At 34.0% G+C, this 13,570-nt stretch overlaps 1 long non-coding RNA gene across 2 annotated transcripts; it reads left to right on the top strand.

Moving 5' to 3' along the window:
* Positions 1-16: 16 nt before the first annotated feature.
* On the top strand, positions 17-861 carry LOC135700783 (uncharacterized). Of its 2 annotated transcripts, XR_010517599.1 has the most exons (4): positions 17-325; positions 405-483; positions 540-626; positions 685-861. It is a non-coding gene; the product is annotated as an uncharacterized LOC135700783 (long non-coding RNA). The 2 variants fall into 2 exon arrangements; XR_010517598.1 differs by having other exon boundaries at positions 17-483.
* Positions 862-13,570: the final 12,709 nt, after the last annotated feature.

Raw genomic sequence — 13,570 nt, 5'->3', positions numbered from 1 at the left:
GCTGGGGTGTTGCAACACCGCAGAGGTGAATCTGGCAACACTGCATAACGGTACTGCAGATTGAGTGCTGCCGTTAAATGTTGACAAATAGGAATGGAGATAAGTAAACAAGATGATAGTATGTAGTAGTAGTGGTAGTAGTAGTAATATAGATAATAGTGAGTGGTAAACATAATTCGCCATCGCAAATATAATCTCGATGTATTATTAGAATATAAACAATTCAGTTCCGCGGTTAAAGTTTATTATTCGAAAATCGTATATAAATAGTGCTAGATTGGTCGCAGGAGGTACAAAAAACGTTCCTTATTTACCGCTAAATCCTGTAAGTAAACGAAAAGGAATAAAATTTAGTTAAGTTAGTGTATGAATGTAAATATTTACCCTCGTTTACTTACCTGCAGCGACGGTCGATCGTGGTGGATACCTGTAAAGGATACATTCACCCAAAAAGTATCTACCATTCCTCGTTGGATTTAGATTGTAAGTAAAATAAAGTATGATACACATATTCTTAGTAACTAGAATGTTTTTGATAGCACCTGCAAATAGGTCGAGCATATAGCACAACAACGTTAGGGTAGTTGGACCGAAGTTCGGATCAAGCGCAAATCATACAGCAAATCGTAAGTTTCGTAGCGTTAGTGATGAGTGATCGTTAATTAAAATTAATTCATTTAATAGGATCAACAGAGAGAGTGTAGGAGGAAGAAAAGGAAGCTTTATACAGTGGGAAAGGAAACCACTTTATTGTAAGTAACATCTAATATTAATAAAAATTGTAAGCTAATGATAATAAATGTTTACAGTTTGAGCGTTGCTGAAAACTAGTCAGCTGCTGTTGAAAATTTGGTTTCCCTACGGGAACAGTGCGATTTCCACTAAGATGAAAGTGGAAATTAAGTAAATTTACTTAGGAAATGTTGTATCATGCTCGTAGTAATGGAGAATTGGTTGTATAGGACGCCAATATTCAATAAATGTTCATTTTGGCCTTTTCTATGCAAACATATTGATACTCACAATTTTCGACGGAAAACGCACCGGAACTTGATTTACTCAACACGCACCATACTATAAAATGGTGCTAGATGGTCTTCAAAGTGATAACAAGATGACAAATCACCTTTATTTTGAGTAATTGAGCAATTTACTTCTGTTTACCATCATATTTACGATGCAGCATTGATTGAGCCGTAAAATGAAATGAATATATCTTATGAAAGTTCACCTGGAAAAGTCAAAGATGCTGCACATCAGTCTGATCGTAAAAACGTTTTCTTCTTCAATTCGAATGTTATATTGGAAAGATTTCACGCAGGCTTGATGAAAATTATGATTTAATGCTAATTTTCACGAATTTTATATGCAGTCTGTCTACATTATCATCATCATGCAGTGGCGACATATGCGTTGAGCTTTTGCGGCAATCTTCCAATACTTTCATCTTCTCATCTATCGTACAAAATGTCCAATTTAAGCCAGATATTTGATGTTAAGCATCCCAAACTACGAAAATAGTCTATTTCCAAGAATTTTGTTGGTTGGTCTGCAAAGAATTTGAAGAAGACAATATTATTTTTGTCAAGCTTATTTTATGGGGCAAGTTTAAGAGAAGGGGAACAATTCTAAACAAAATCTTGATATCATTCTGAAGAAATTCTTTAAGAAATTCTTAGCGAATTATCAAAGTTTCTACCTAGATATATCAGAATTTTAAAGATTTCTAACGCAGAATCAAATTCACGAATTTAAATGATGTTAAATGATCTATTTAACTATTTATTGGTTTATACATTAATTTAAAACCAGTAAAATTTAAAAAAAGACTCCGGGAAAATCCGTAAATTGCTATTTGCCGGTCATCAAAGGCAAATTATTCAAATCACTTCAAATGCTCTTCATAGGAGATTCCGCTGTGAGATTCGAAATAACTAGTGGAATTTATGAAATGTGATTTTAACTTCCATGAAATAAAAACTTTATAACAATATCAAACAGTAATTGGATTTCTGATTCACCACATAAATGTGACTATTGCTTTGCTTACTTATTTATTATTTAAAAGTAACTATTTGGTTACTTTTTCCGTTACTTTAGTCACTAAAGTCAGTACAATTATATTGCATCAGCACTACCAGCCCTGAACAGCAAATGTAGCAATCAATGGATTTAAAATTATTTATTTACCTACTTATTTACTGTGATCCTACTATAGGAAAATCTATTATCGACTGACATCCTGATTTCATATTCAAGTAAAAAGTCCTAATCTTTCCTATATCCAGAGGGGCCACTAAACCGGGAAAACTGGGGGAACCATGAATCATCCAGGAATCGAAAACAACCGGGACTTGTCGGCCATTTGTTAGGTGGGAAATGACCGAATATCAGATAAAATGTTGGTGTAAATGCCGAATACCTATTCGGTGCATCACTACACATAATAGTCTCAATCACAACAACCTTAAAACTCACCTCTACTTCTCACAGGACTACTCCTTTCAATTTTTGTGAGATTCTTCTCAAAAATTCTTAGAAATGTCTCTATAATAAAGAAGCCTAAGTCCGAAATCTAGTTAAAGCCCATTTGAATTCTTCCCATAGTTCCTTTAGAATTAACCGTAGATTTTCTTTGCAACTATTCTAAAAGCTCATTTGGCATTCTCAGCATTGACTAAAGTGTCATCTATTTGTGAGCAACTATCCCGTTCTAAATTATAATAAATTCATATCAAAATATATATCCCTTGGATCAGTTGTCAACGAACAGTTATAAATCTAGAGGTGGCGGGGTCAATTTGCAATCCAGACCAAGAATTTTCGACTGAATTTTTTTTTTCAAACCCTTGGGAATACAATATAATTGTACTTGCCTAAGATTCACAATTAAAAATTGTGGAAGTGCTTTCAAAACAGTTTATAGCTTGCGATAACCTACAATTGGTATGTCATAGTCAAAAGAAGAATAAAATTATGGTTGTTATAAATTTAAATTTAAAATTAGCAAAAAATATTGCCAGAAAGTTTGATATTATTAAATTTAAACATTTCCAGGTCTTAATTAACGTTATTTTTTTTATTCTTATCAATTATAATCTAGCTGAATAATAGTTAATATGAACTTAGTAATTGATTTTATGTGTAGTCAATTGAATGTCTGCACTATCTTTAAGCTTAGTTATTTTATGACATACTAGGTTGTCTAATACAGGTATAAACAAGCACACGCATTTTTATTTTGCTGAACACCGGTGTGTCGATTTTCACACTCAGGCATAGACATTACATCTATCCCAAAAAACTTGTAGTCACTCCAGCAAAACATACATAATTTTCAGAACTGTCATTTAACAACAGGCATACTGCGACATTGTTTTGACGAAGGGACGATTTAAAACGTGTCACGGTTCATGATGTTTAAAACGTTTACATGGGACTGCCATACTGTCCAAACTGTTTACCCACTGTGCCAAAGCAAGCCAAGAACGGAAAGCAAGCAGAAAGCTCACGGCATACTTCGACCGGGACTGTCTACAAACACGATCCCATCCTCCAAAATACATTGAAAGCCTTTTCGCGCGTTGGTGTGTCACCTTGTCATTGTGTGCGAATACGATCGACGAACGCGACCGGTGGAGAATACAAAGCGGGCACAACCCGCACCGCGTATCTACAGGTATGTAAACCTGTTTTGTGTGTATCGACGTAATATCTATCTTCCTTCATAACAGCAGCAGCAGCAGCATTTAGCAGAATGGATCGATGGATGGTTGGTTCTGTGCTGTCTGAACGGCTCACCTCACCACAGCCAGCAACAGTAGGCTTTTCGCTCACCTCGCTCTTTCTTGGTTTGATGGTGGACGATCAATCGGAAAAAAAGCACACTCTCTTCATCAGGGTTTCATTCTCATTTTAGTAGTGGTGTTGATACCATGGTTGGTGATCATGCGCTTGTGTGAGGCTGTGGTTGCACACAGGTATGTCGGTAGGTACGTTCTCCGTCCATGGCTGGGCACCGTTTGATCGTTTGAAACCTTTCGCGGATCGTCTTCTTTTGTTGGAAAGAACGACTCTTCAATTTTCAGTCCAGAGAGGAAGCGAAAAAAAAATGTAAGGTAAGTGCTTCGTCGTGTCTTCTTTTCCTTTCGATTGACTTCTTCCTTCGCTCTCTGGCGCACTGACTGACTTTGACTGGACTTGGTTGCTGATGGTGTGGCCGCAGGCAGGCAGGCAGGCAGGCGGCTGTGTATGATAATGATGATCGTGCTGCGAGTGTGAGGTGAGGTGAGTTCGTCGCATTGCCATAGTTCCACAGTGAAGCTGAAGCATATGCATAGACAAAGAATGGAGAACAATAAAAAGTTTTTCGTTTGCTTGCAATATAACAATAACAACAACAACGAACGAAAACGTTAATGCGATCATGATCATGATCACCACATTTGTTAGGTGAGGGGGCGGTTATTGGTCATCAGTGTACGGCATTAGTCGTATGAAACTCATAAAATTGTCGAGGCGAGTGAGGGGAGGTTTTCTGAAGGATCAGGCAGGATCATTCATTTTCATATCCTTTGATTTTCTGGCCGGGTTTTTTGTTTTGTTTTGATCAATAGGTTTCTCAGATTTTTGTTTTAATCTTCTTGCAACATTTAGAAAATCAGTAGTCACCTTAAAATCCAATGAATAAAGAGTAAAATTTAATTTTAACCTAGGTAATCCACATCGACGTAGGTAATGGGGGTGCCAAGGGGACCAGGCCCCCTCTAGAATTAGCTAGCCCCCAGAAATTTTAGTGTTTTTATTCACCGGTATTTGGTCAAGTTCGATGTTAATTATCTTTTGTTAAACTCATTTACGTTGACCACTGTTCCCTTGGCTCATGGCCAATTTGTAGAACCTGAAGACGTCTTATTATGCCATCGATTAAATATCTATTTCATATGATTTCTCAAAATTTCTTCTTCTAGACCAGGACATTACAAAAAGCATGAACAAAGGATCATTGCTTGTGTTAAACAACTCGTCTTCATTATCTTTAATAGATCGAGCGTTACAATTAATCATGTTTTGTTGTTTTTGATATCATCCACATCCAGAGGGTCAGTCACTTTTGAATGTATGGGAATGGTAGGGAACCATTTTGAAATGCATGAAAATTTTCAGTTTTTATTTATTATCGTCTTTATGAGCAGTTTTCGATGCACAAAAATTGCACGAGTACATTACTATGGTGATAAGATAAACACTCGTTTATTTGTTTCCTTCTATGAAAGCATGTTTAGTCACAAATCGTGGATTTTCTGATATTCTCCATACTGCAAAAATGATTTTCCTACCACTGAAGGGGCGACATCTCTTGGATCTTCAGTAAAGCTACTAGATACTCAAATCATATAATTAATTCAAAATATTTAATGATTTAAAATACGTTACTGCATTTCAAAGTCATGGCGATATTGTTCGCAAAATTAACTTCAGTTTGAATAGCATTATGATTTCTGTAAAAATTCCATTTTAGGAGCAGTGATGCTACCTAAATCTTAACCTCAGAAAACAGAGGTAACTCTAAGACCAGAAGATCCCGAAGAAACGTACTCAACTTGTTGGCTCAGCTCTGGTACTATCTTCGGTCCCAAGCTAATCGATGCACCACTCGAAGCATAGGAAAATCCACGAACCCCTCATGTTATCTGTCAAACTTTCATAGCGAATCAAAACAAACATAGTGTAGTTCTAGAATTTGGACTAGAATGGAGTACGTTAATTGATTTGCTTGGGACTAAGTAGTGAGCCAATTTTAAATCGTTAGTTTCCACCGGTTGATAGAACTCTCCCTAATTTATTCTTGTCAACCATGCTCTCTCCACTGGCGGTTATCAACTCCACCATCCGCTCCACCCACTAAATGCCCTCTTTTGCCAATTTCCTACTCTTCCGATTCCGCCCGTAGTTTTCACGCGTCCCCGGGTGAACGAACTCCCGACTTTGGAGCCCCCGGGAACGACCGGAGAAAGACGCTTTTCCGCGCAGCTGAGCAGCAACAGCAGCTCGCCGGAGTAAATCGCACGAAATAAGAATTGCAGATCTACAACCATTACGACGCGAAACGAAAAAAAAAAAATAAATGATGAAATCAACAACATCTTTTAGACAAATTGAAAGTACAGTTTCGGGGGGCCAGCAGCAGCAGAATGGGCCGGGATATAAAATCGGAAAATAAGTGGAATTTTTCCGAGCAACTTAATTTATTGGGATTGCTTCCACTCCTAGCCCGGTGCCCAACCACAGGTGCCCCAAGATTGGGGAGAAAGCAATCAGAAAATACTTTTAATTTTTCTCTCATTTCCCCTCGCTACATATCGCTTTTCGGGGTGTTAATTACTCCTCACGGCGGCTTTTCCCCCTCGTTCGTTCTGTTGAGTAGAATTTAATGCTTTTTAACCACTCCGTATCATTTTTGGCAAGCAGCTGCCGAGATTTACTTCCTCTCTGTTTTCGTTTCTTGTTTCTAAAATCTCATCATAATTATCACTTCCGATTCGTATCTCCTCCACACGTTGCTGCTGTACTAACGATCCCGCGTTAATTTTCCCCCTTCCCTTATCAGCGAAACCAGCCGAAAACGAAAATAAGAAATGCTCCAGAGAACCAACGGAACCGAAACGCCAGATTGGGAAAGAGTGATCCAGAAAGGTCGATGAACTTCCCGCTTTTCACCAGTTGGGAACTTTCTTCTCGTTCCGGACTTGAGAGGTGGAAGTAGAGAAAAATAGCTAAAAATAGCTGGAAGAAGAAAGTTTGCGCTTGTGTTGTTTACTTTACGTTCATCCAAGCAGTCATCGATCGGAACGGGATGCAAATTGGGCTGCTGCGATTCGCTGGATGGCTCTCATTAGAAGTGGAGTAGATTTTTACACGTAGATTTTCCTTCTGGTTAAGGAAGCGGGAATGATTGAAGAAAATTACCTGCGGGAATATTACGAATAAACCGTTGCTTCGCCTATGAATTAAACTAGCGGACTTCCAAATTTGAGTATGTTTTCGTTTCAGTCTTCAAAGTAGGTGTGGATCCGGAATATCGGACTGCAGCTCTTGATCCGTCTACCTGGCCGAAGGTCCCAGCTTCGGATTGCTGATAGCAGGACTGGAATCATGTAACTTCCATAGACGATGTTTGACGTAGCTGAAATATAATAAATCGGTTTAAAATCGAATTTCATCTAAACGACGACTCAATATGGAGATAAATTACGCTACATAATCCAGAGTTTTCCATCACGCTTTCACCCGGAGGAAGACGACAGCATTACAACTACTTTTATCTGATGACGCTGTCTTTGGGGAACCGTAACGTTTTATTCGGTTTATTTCTATAGAAGGATGCCGTGCATTTTTCAAATAGTCACTATCGATACGGTCAAAAAAGTGTTCGTTTACCGTGAAGCTCACTCATAGCGAATTCGTTTATTATTCAGTTCCAACCTGGATCGGGTATCAAGATTGGGTCTGCTTGTTTTCTAGCAAACGTCAGTTTGATCGTTTGTTTTTAAAACCTGGCACGGGTCGAGGTTCGCACTGACAAAAAGTTCGGGTTCGCACGGGTTGGAACTGGTTCCAACCCCGATAATAAACGAATTCGCTATCAGTCACAGTCACTCAAATTGAAATTCACTCGAAGTAAACATAAAATTGCTGGTTGCCAAACCTTGCAGACAAAATAACTTATTTGGCCGTGCAACCAGATTTACTTTTATTCTCTCAGCGCGTCTTTCATAAAATATCGTCTCTGGTAACTTCTAGAGTCGGTGTATAACGAGTCACGCCAAGAGTGAAGCCAAGTCTACCTATTGAACTGTCAAACCGGCTACCTATCGTGCAAAGTAAACAAACATTACGATGCCATGAAAGGTCCACGAAAGGTATTGCAATAACATATAAAATATAATCGAAGAAATGGTCATAAACACGCAATTGTCATGGGATACGCTTGGTAATGATCAGTAATGAGAATTTCTACTATTTTTTGATAAGATAATTTGACAAAATCACTGATATCATGATTTTTATCTCTACAGCCGCTATTTTTTTTCTCGCTAGAAGTCATTTGAAGTTGATGTAGAAGTCCACTGTTACCAAGTGAAAAGAAAGGGAATCTTTCATAAACCGTGATGCGAGTTCAACTGTTTTTTCTGTAACTTCAACATCGACGCAAGTTGTGTCTTTCCAGCTGGCTGGCATGCCGCCATGTTATTGAAACCAACATCTGAAACGTCACAATTCCAGTGTGAACTGCAAAAATGGCGTGACTGAATTGTCTTATTTTTATCAAATGAAATTATTTTCCCTTTTATGCCATATAAATGGTTGACTTCGTGGAAGAAAATCAGAAAATAATATTTTATGAGTCCTAAGTTTATTTTTCACAAAATGTAAGCAAAAATATTAAGAATATCCATAATATCAGTCACGGCTTTTTTTGAAATTCTGGCTTGAATCTTCTATTTGTTTACAAATTATGAGCTGTCAGTGGGGCCCGCAATTCGCGGGTCCGCAGCGATGTTAGCTCTTTTCAAGGCAAGGCAAACAAGATAGGGATGCCAGCTAGCTTATAGTCGCTATATTCATAGTCTGGCGGATAGAATCTCGGGAACCAATTGAGCCGTCAAATAGCGGAACCAATCGAGCAAATCATGACCAACAACAGAAAAGAGCACATCAGCTATTGCGAACAAAACTTCGGAAACCCTTTTCTCGTGACTCAAGGCTTGCCTACGCAAACTAACACCATCTTTGGGTTGAGGAAAGTTTCCCCTATCCGATGATGCCGGTAATTTGTGTTCGATTGGCGAGGAAAGAATAATCAACGTTTTGTTTATAAAAGTTGATAGTGCCTTTTCAATTGTTGGTCTACAATATATTGAATTGGTTCCGCATTTTGGTGGATCGAAATTCTATCCGCCTGACTATGAATATAGCGACTATAAGCTAGCTGTGTCTTTCCCATACACTCAATAATATTACTAAACAAAGAAAGATTAAAATTTAATCATTTTGTGGCTAAGTAATATCAACAATCAATACGAAACTAACGATTTTAAATTGGCTCACTACTTGACTAGCCTATTGGTCTCAAGCAAATCGATTAACGTACCCCCTTCTAGTCGAAATTCTAGTACTACACAATGTTTGTTTTGATTCGCTATGAAAGTTTGACAGATAAAATGAGGGTTTAGTGGATTTTCCTATGTTTCGAGGGGTGAATCGATTAGCTTGGGACCGAAGATAGTACCAGAACTGAGCCAAAAAGTCGAGCAGTTTTCTTCGGGACCTTCTAGTCTTAAGCGAACCCCACACGTATCAATATATTGACGCGAAGAGGAATTATTGACATTAATATTGATGATGTGAATACAGAAATATTGTCAATACCGATGTATTGACGTCAATATTGAATGTATACACAATACTATTATTGTCAATAAAAGCAATCGTGTAGGGTCCACTTTAGAGTTACCTCTATGGTAATATCTACATGGAGAAAAAATACCACCCAAAATTTGAGTTCTTTTTTCTTAATTTTGAGTTGAGCCTCTCACTTGCACCCGTTATTGTTGTCAAAAAAGAATGAGAAATTCGACCCAACGATATAGTTCAGCCCAATAAGTTACTTTTGAGTAAATTGTATCCTCTAAATTTTACGTAAATTAAACATAATTTTGGGTAGAATATACTTAAGAGTAAGTAATTTTTTGGCTGGTGTTAAATGAAAACCACTATATGCGATTGACGCAAATATGGGTTATTGGGCTGAAGCCGGGAATTGGGAGAAAAAGTTTTTTATCATTGTCTACGCTACGAGTTTGTTTAAGTTGTTTGAATTCTCAGTGAACTGGTCAACTATGTTTCCTTGAACCTATTTGAAATTACATTTATGGAATATAAAGCGCATTGCCATGTTTTGCCCTAATCGCGGTCGTGGAAGTGCAACGAAGTTTAACAAAGTGAGAATTTTCCGGTTTCCGAAAAACGCTGAACTTCGAAAAATGGCTAGAGTTTTGAGGACTATCGTCGGATTTTTCTCTAGTTGATTCTATGCGTTTGTGCAGTGTATATTACAATGATAATTATTCGGTGGTATCTAGTTAAAATGCACTGCTTCGAGCACACACAATTGTATTTAGCTAAAGACGGTGGGAAACTTCTGAAGCTGCCTGGAGCGATCCCGGTTCATCAGCACCAAATGCATGTTGTGGAAAACCATTCCGAGATTTGACATCGCAATGATTTTGACCAACAGTAAAACTCTTTTTGCTACCATATATAGGGGAAATGGCTCTAATGTTGGCCTATGGACCTAAAATTGGGCCCATCGTTAAAAATATGCTATTTATCAATTGTATCTAGATGAACGCGTCATTGGGACGGTACTAATGGATATTTCTGGTTGCTATTGAAAATTTAGTCGATTGCTGAATTTATGTATGGGCCCAAATTAGGGACACTTAGGCCGACATTACATACATTTCCCCTATGTATTTATTTATTTTTTATTTTCTGTTTGAATTTACTTCATCCCGATTACAATACTTTTCAACTGAAGCATTCAGGCAAACGATAAACATGCTCGTTTGGCTCATATTTTGACAGTTCTCGCTGCTCGATTGGCTCAAAATGGCAGCTTCCGCGAATCTCTATATGTAAAATTAATAATAAATTCTATTGCATAGTTACAATACATTTTATTGTTCCTCTGTGATTCATTTTTTTTACGGGACGATTCCCTTAAGTTGTCAACTAAGTTGTTTATCTATTGATTACATGATTTAGTTGATTTAGTTGATTTAGTTGATTTAGTTGATTCAGTTGATTTAGTTTATTCAGTTGATTTAGTTGATTTAGTTGATTTAGTGTATTAAGTTGATTTAGTTGATTTAGTTGATTTAGTTGATGTAGTTGATTTAGTTGATTTAGTTTATTTAGTTGATTTAGTTGATTTAGATGATTTATTTGATTTATTTGATTCATTTGTTTTAGTTGATTTAGTTGATAAAGTTGATTAAATTGATTTAGTTGATTTAGTTGATTTGGTTGATTTAGTTGATGTAGTTGATTTAGTTGATTTAGTTTATTTAGTTGGTTTAATAAATTTATTTGAAATAGTTGATAGTTGATAGTTGATTTATTTGATTTATTTGATTTAGTTGATTTAGTTTATTTAGTTGATTCAGTTGATTTAGTTGATTGAGTTGATTTAGTTGATTTAGTTGATTTAGTTGATTTACTTGATTCAAGTGATTTAGTTGATTTAGTTGTTTAGATGATTTATTTGATTATTTGATTAATTTATTTTAGTTGATTTAGTTGATTTAGTTGATTTTGTTGATATGGTTGATTAAGTTAATGTAGTTGATTTAGTTGATGTAGTTGAGTTAGTTGATTTAGATGATTAATTTGATTAATTTGTTTTAGTTGATTTAGTTGATTTGGTTGATTTAGTTGATTTAGTTGATTTAGTTGATTTAGTTGATTCAGTTGATTTAGTTGATTTAGTTGATTTAGTGTATTAAGTTGATTTAGTTGATTTAGTTGATTTAGTTGATGTAGTTGATTTAGTTGATTAAGTTGATTAAATTGATTTAGTTGATTTAGTTGATTTGGTTGATTTAGTTGATGTAGTTGATTTAGTTGATGTAGTTGATTTAGTTGATTTAGTTTATTTAGTTGGTTTAATAAATTTATTTGAAATAGTTGATAGTTGATTTATTTGATTTATTTGATTTAGTTGATTTAGTTTATTTAGTTGATTCAGTTGATTTAGTTGATTCAGTTGATTTAGTTAATTTAGTTGATTTAGTTGATTTAGTTGATTTACTTGATTCAAGTGATTTAGTTAATTTAGTTGTTTAGATGATTTATTTGATTATTTGATTAATTTGTTTTAGTTGATTTAGTTGATATGGTTGATTAAGTTAATGTAGTTGATTGAGTTGATTAAGTTGATTCAGTTAATTTAGTTTATTAAGTTGCTTTAATAGATTTATTTGATATAGTTGATAGTTGATTTATTTGATTCAGTTGATGTAATTGATTTAGTTGATTTAGTTGATTAAGTTGATTTATTTGATTAATCTGATTTAGTTTATTTAGTTGATTTAGTTTATTTAGATGATTTATTTGATTAATTTGTTTTAGTTGATTTAGTTGATTTGGTTGATTTAGTTGATTTAGTTTATTTAGTTGATTTAGTTGATGTAGTTGACTTAGTTGATTTAGTTTATTTAGTTGATTCAGGTGATTCAGTTGATTTAGTTGATTTAGTTGATTTAGTTTTTTTCCCTTGATTTGTTTGTCGTCGATCTTGTTTTCCATGCTGAGCACCAATGCTACTGACGCCAGGGAGGCAGCTCTCACACCTGGACTCTACCTATCGACCCATCAACTCATGAACCGTAGACCAACGGCTTCACTTCCCGTGATCAGCGATGTTATGCCTCAGAACATCCCAGCGGTGCCGACTGGAATTGAAGCTAGGCCTGCTGGGGTGAAAGATAATCACGCTTACCACTACACCACCGGTGCCACTAAAGTTGATTTAGTTGATTTAATTGATTTAATTGATTAAATTGATTTAGTTGATTTAGATGATAAATTTGATTTAGTTGATTGAGTTGATTTAGCCGATTTAGTTGATTTAGTTGATTTAGTTTATTTAGATGATTTTGTTGATTTGGAATTAATTTATTAATTTATTTAATTTATTTTTTTAAATTATTTAATTTTTTTAATACATTTAATTTCTTTAAATTATTTCATTTATTTAATTTATTTAATTTATTTAATTTATTTAATTTTTTTAATTTATTTAGATTATTTAATTTATCGAATTTATTTACTTTATTTAAATTATTTAATTAATTTAGTTTTTTTTTTCAGTTTTTTCAGTTTATTTTGTTTATTAAATTTATTAAATTTATTTATTTTATTTTTTTAAGGTTTAATATATTTAATTTAGGCATATAATTTCATTAATTTATTTTATTTGTTTGCTTTATTTACGTTACTAACTTTATTTATTTGATTTGATTTATTCAATTGATTTAATGTATTTAGTTTTTTTAGATTATTCAATTTATCTTATTTATTTTAATAAAATAATTAATTTAATTTATTTGATTTATCAAATTTATGTCATTCATATAATTCATTTAATTTATTTTATTTATTTTATTTATTTTATTTCTTTTATTTATTTTATTTATTTTATTTATTTTATTTATTTTATTTATTTTATTTATTTTATTTATTTTAATTATTTTATTTATTTTATTTATTTTATTTATTTTATTTATTTTATTTATTTTATTTATTTTATTTATTTTATTTATCTTATTTATTTTATTTATTTTATTTATTTTATTTATTTTATTTATTTTATTTATTTTATTTATTTTATTTATTTTATTTATTTTATTTATTTTATTTATTTTATTTATTTTATTTATTTTATTTATTTTATTTATTTTATTTATTTTATTTATTTTATTTATTTTATTTATTTTATTTATTT

Source organism: Ochlerotatus camptorhynchus, unplaced genomic scaffold (assembly GCF_037179485.1).
Source record: "Ochlerotatus camptorhynchus isolate MF236.1 unplaced genomic scaffold, CSIRO-AGI_Acam_v1.1 ptg000142l, whole genome shotgun sequence".
NCBI classification, from domain to species: domain Eukaryota; kingdom Metazoa; phylum Arthropoda; class Insecta; order Diptera; family Culicidae; genus Ochlerotatus; species Ochlerotatus camptorhynchus.
Note: the sequence above shows the minus strand (reverse complement) of the source record. Positions and strands in the feature narration are given on the sequence as shown.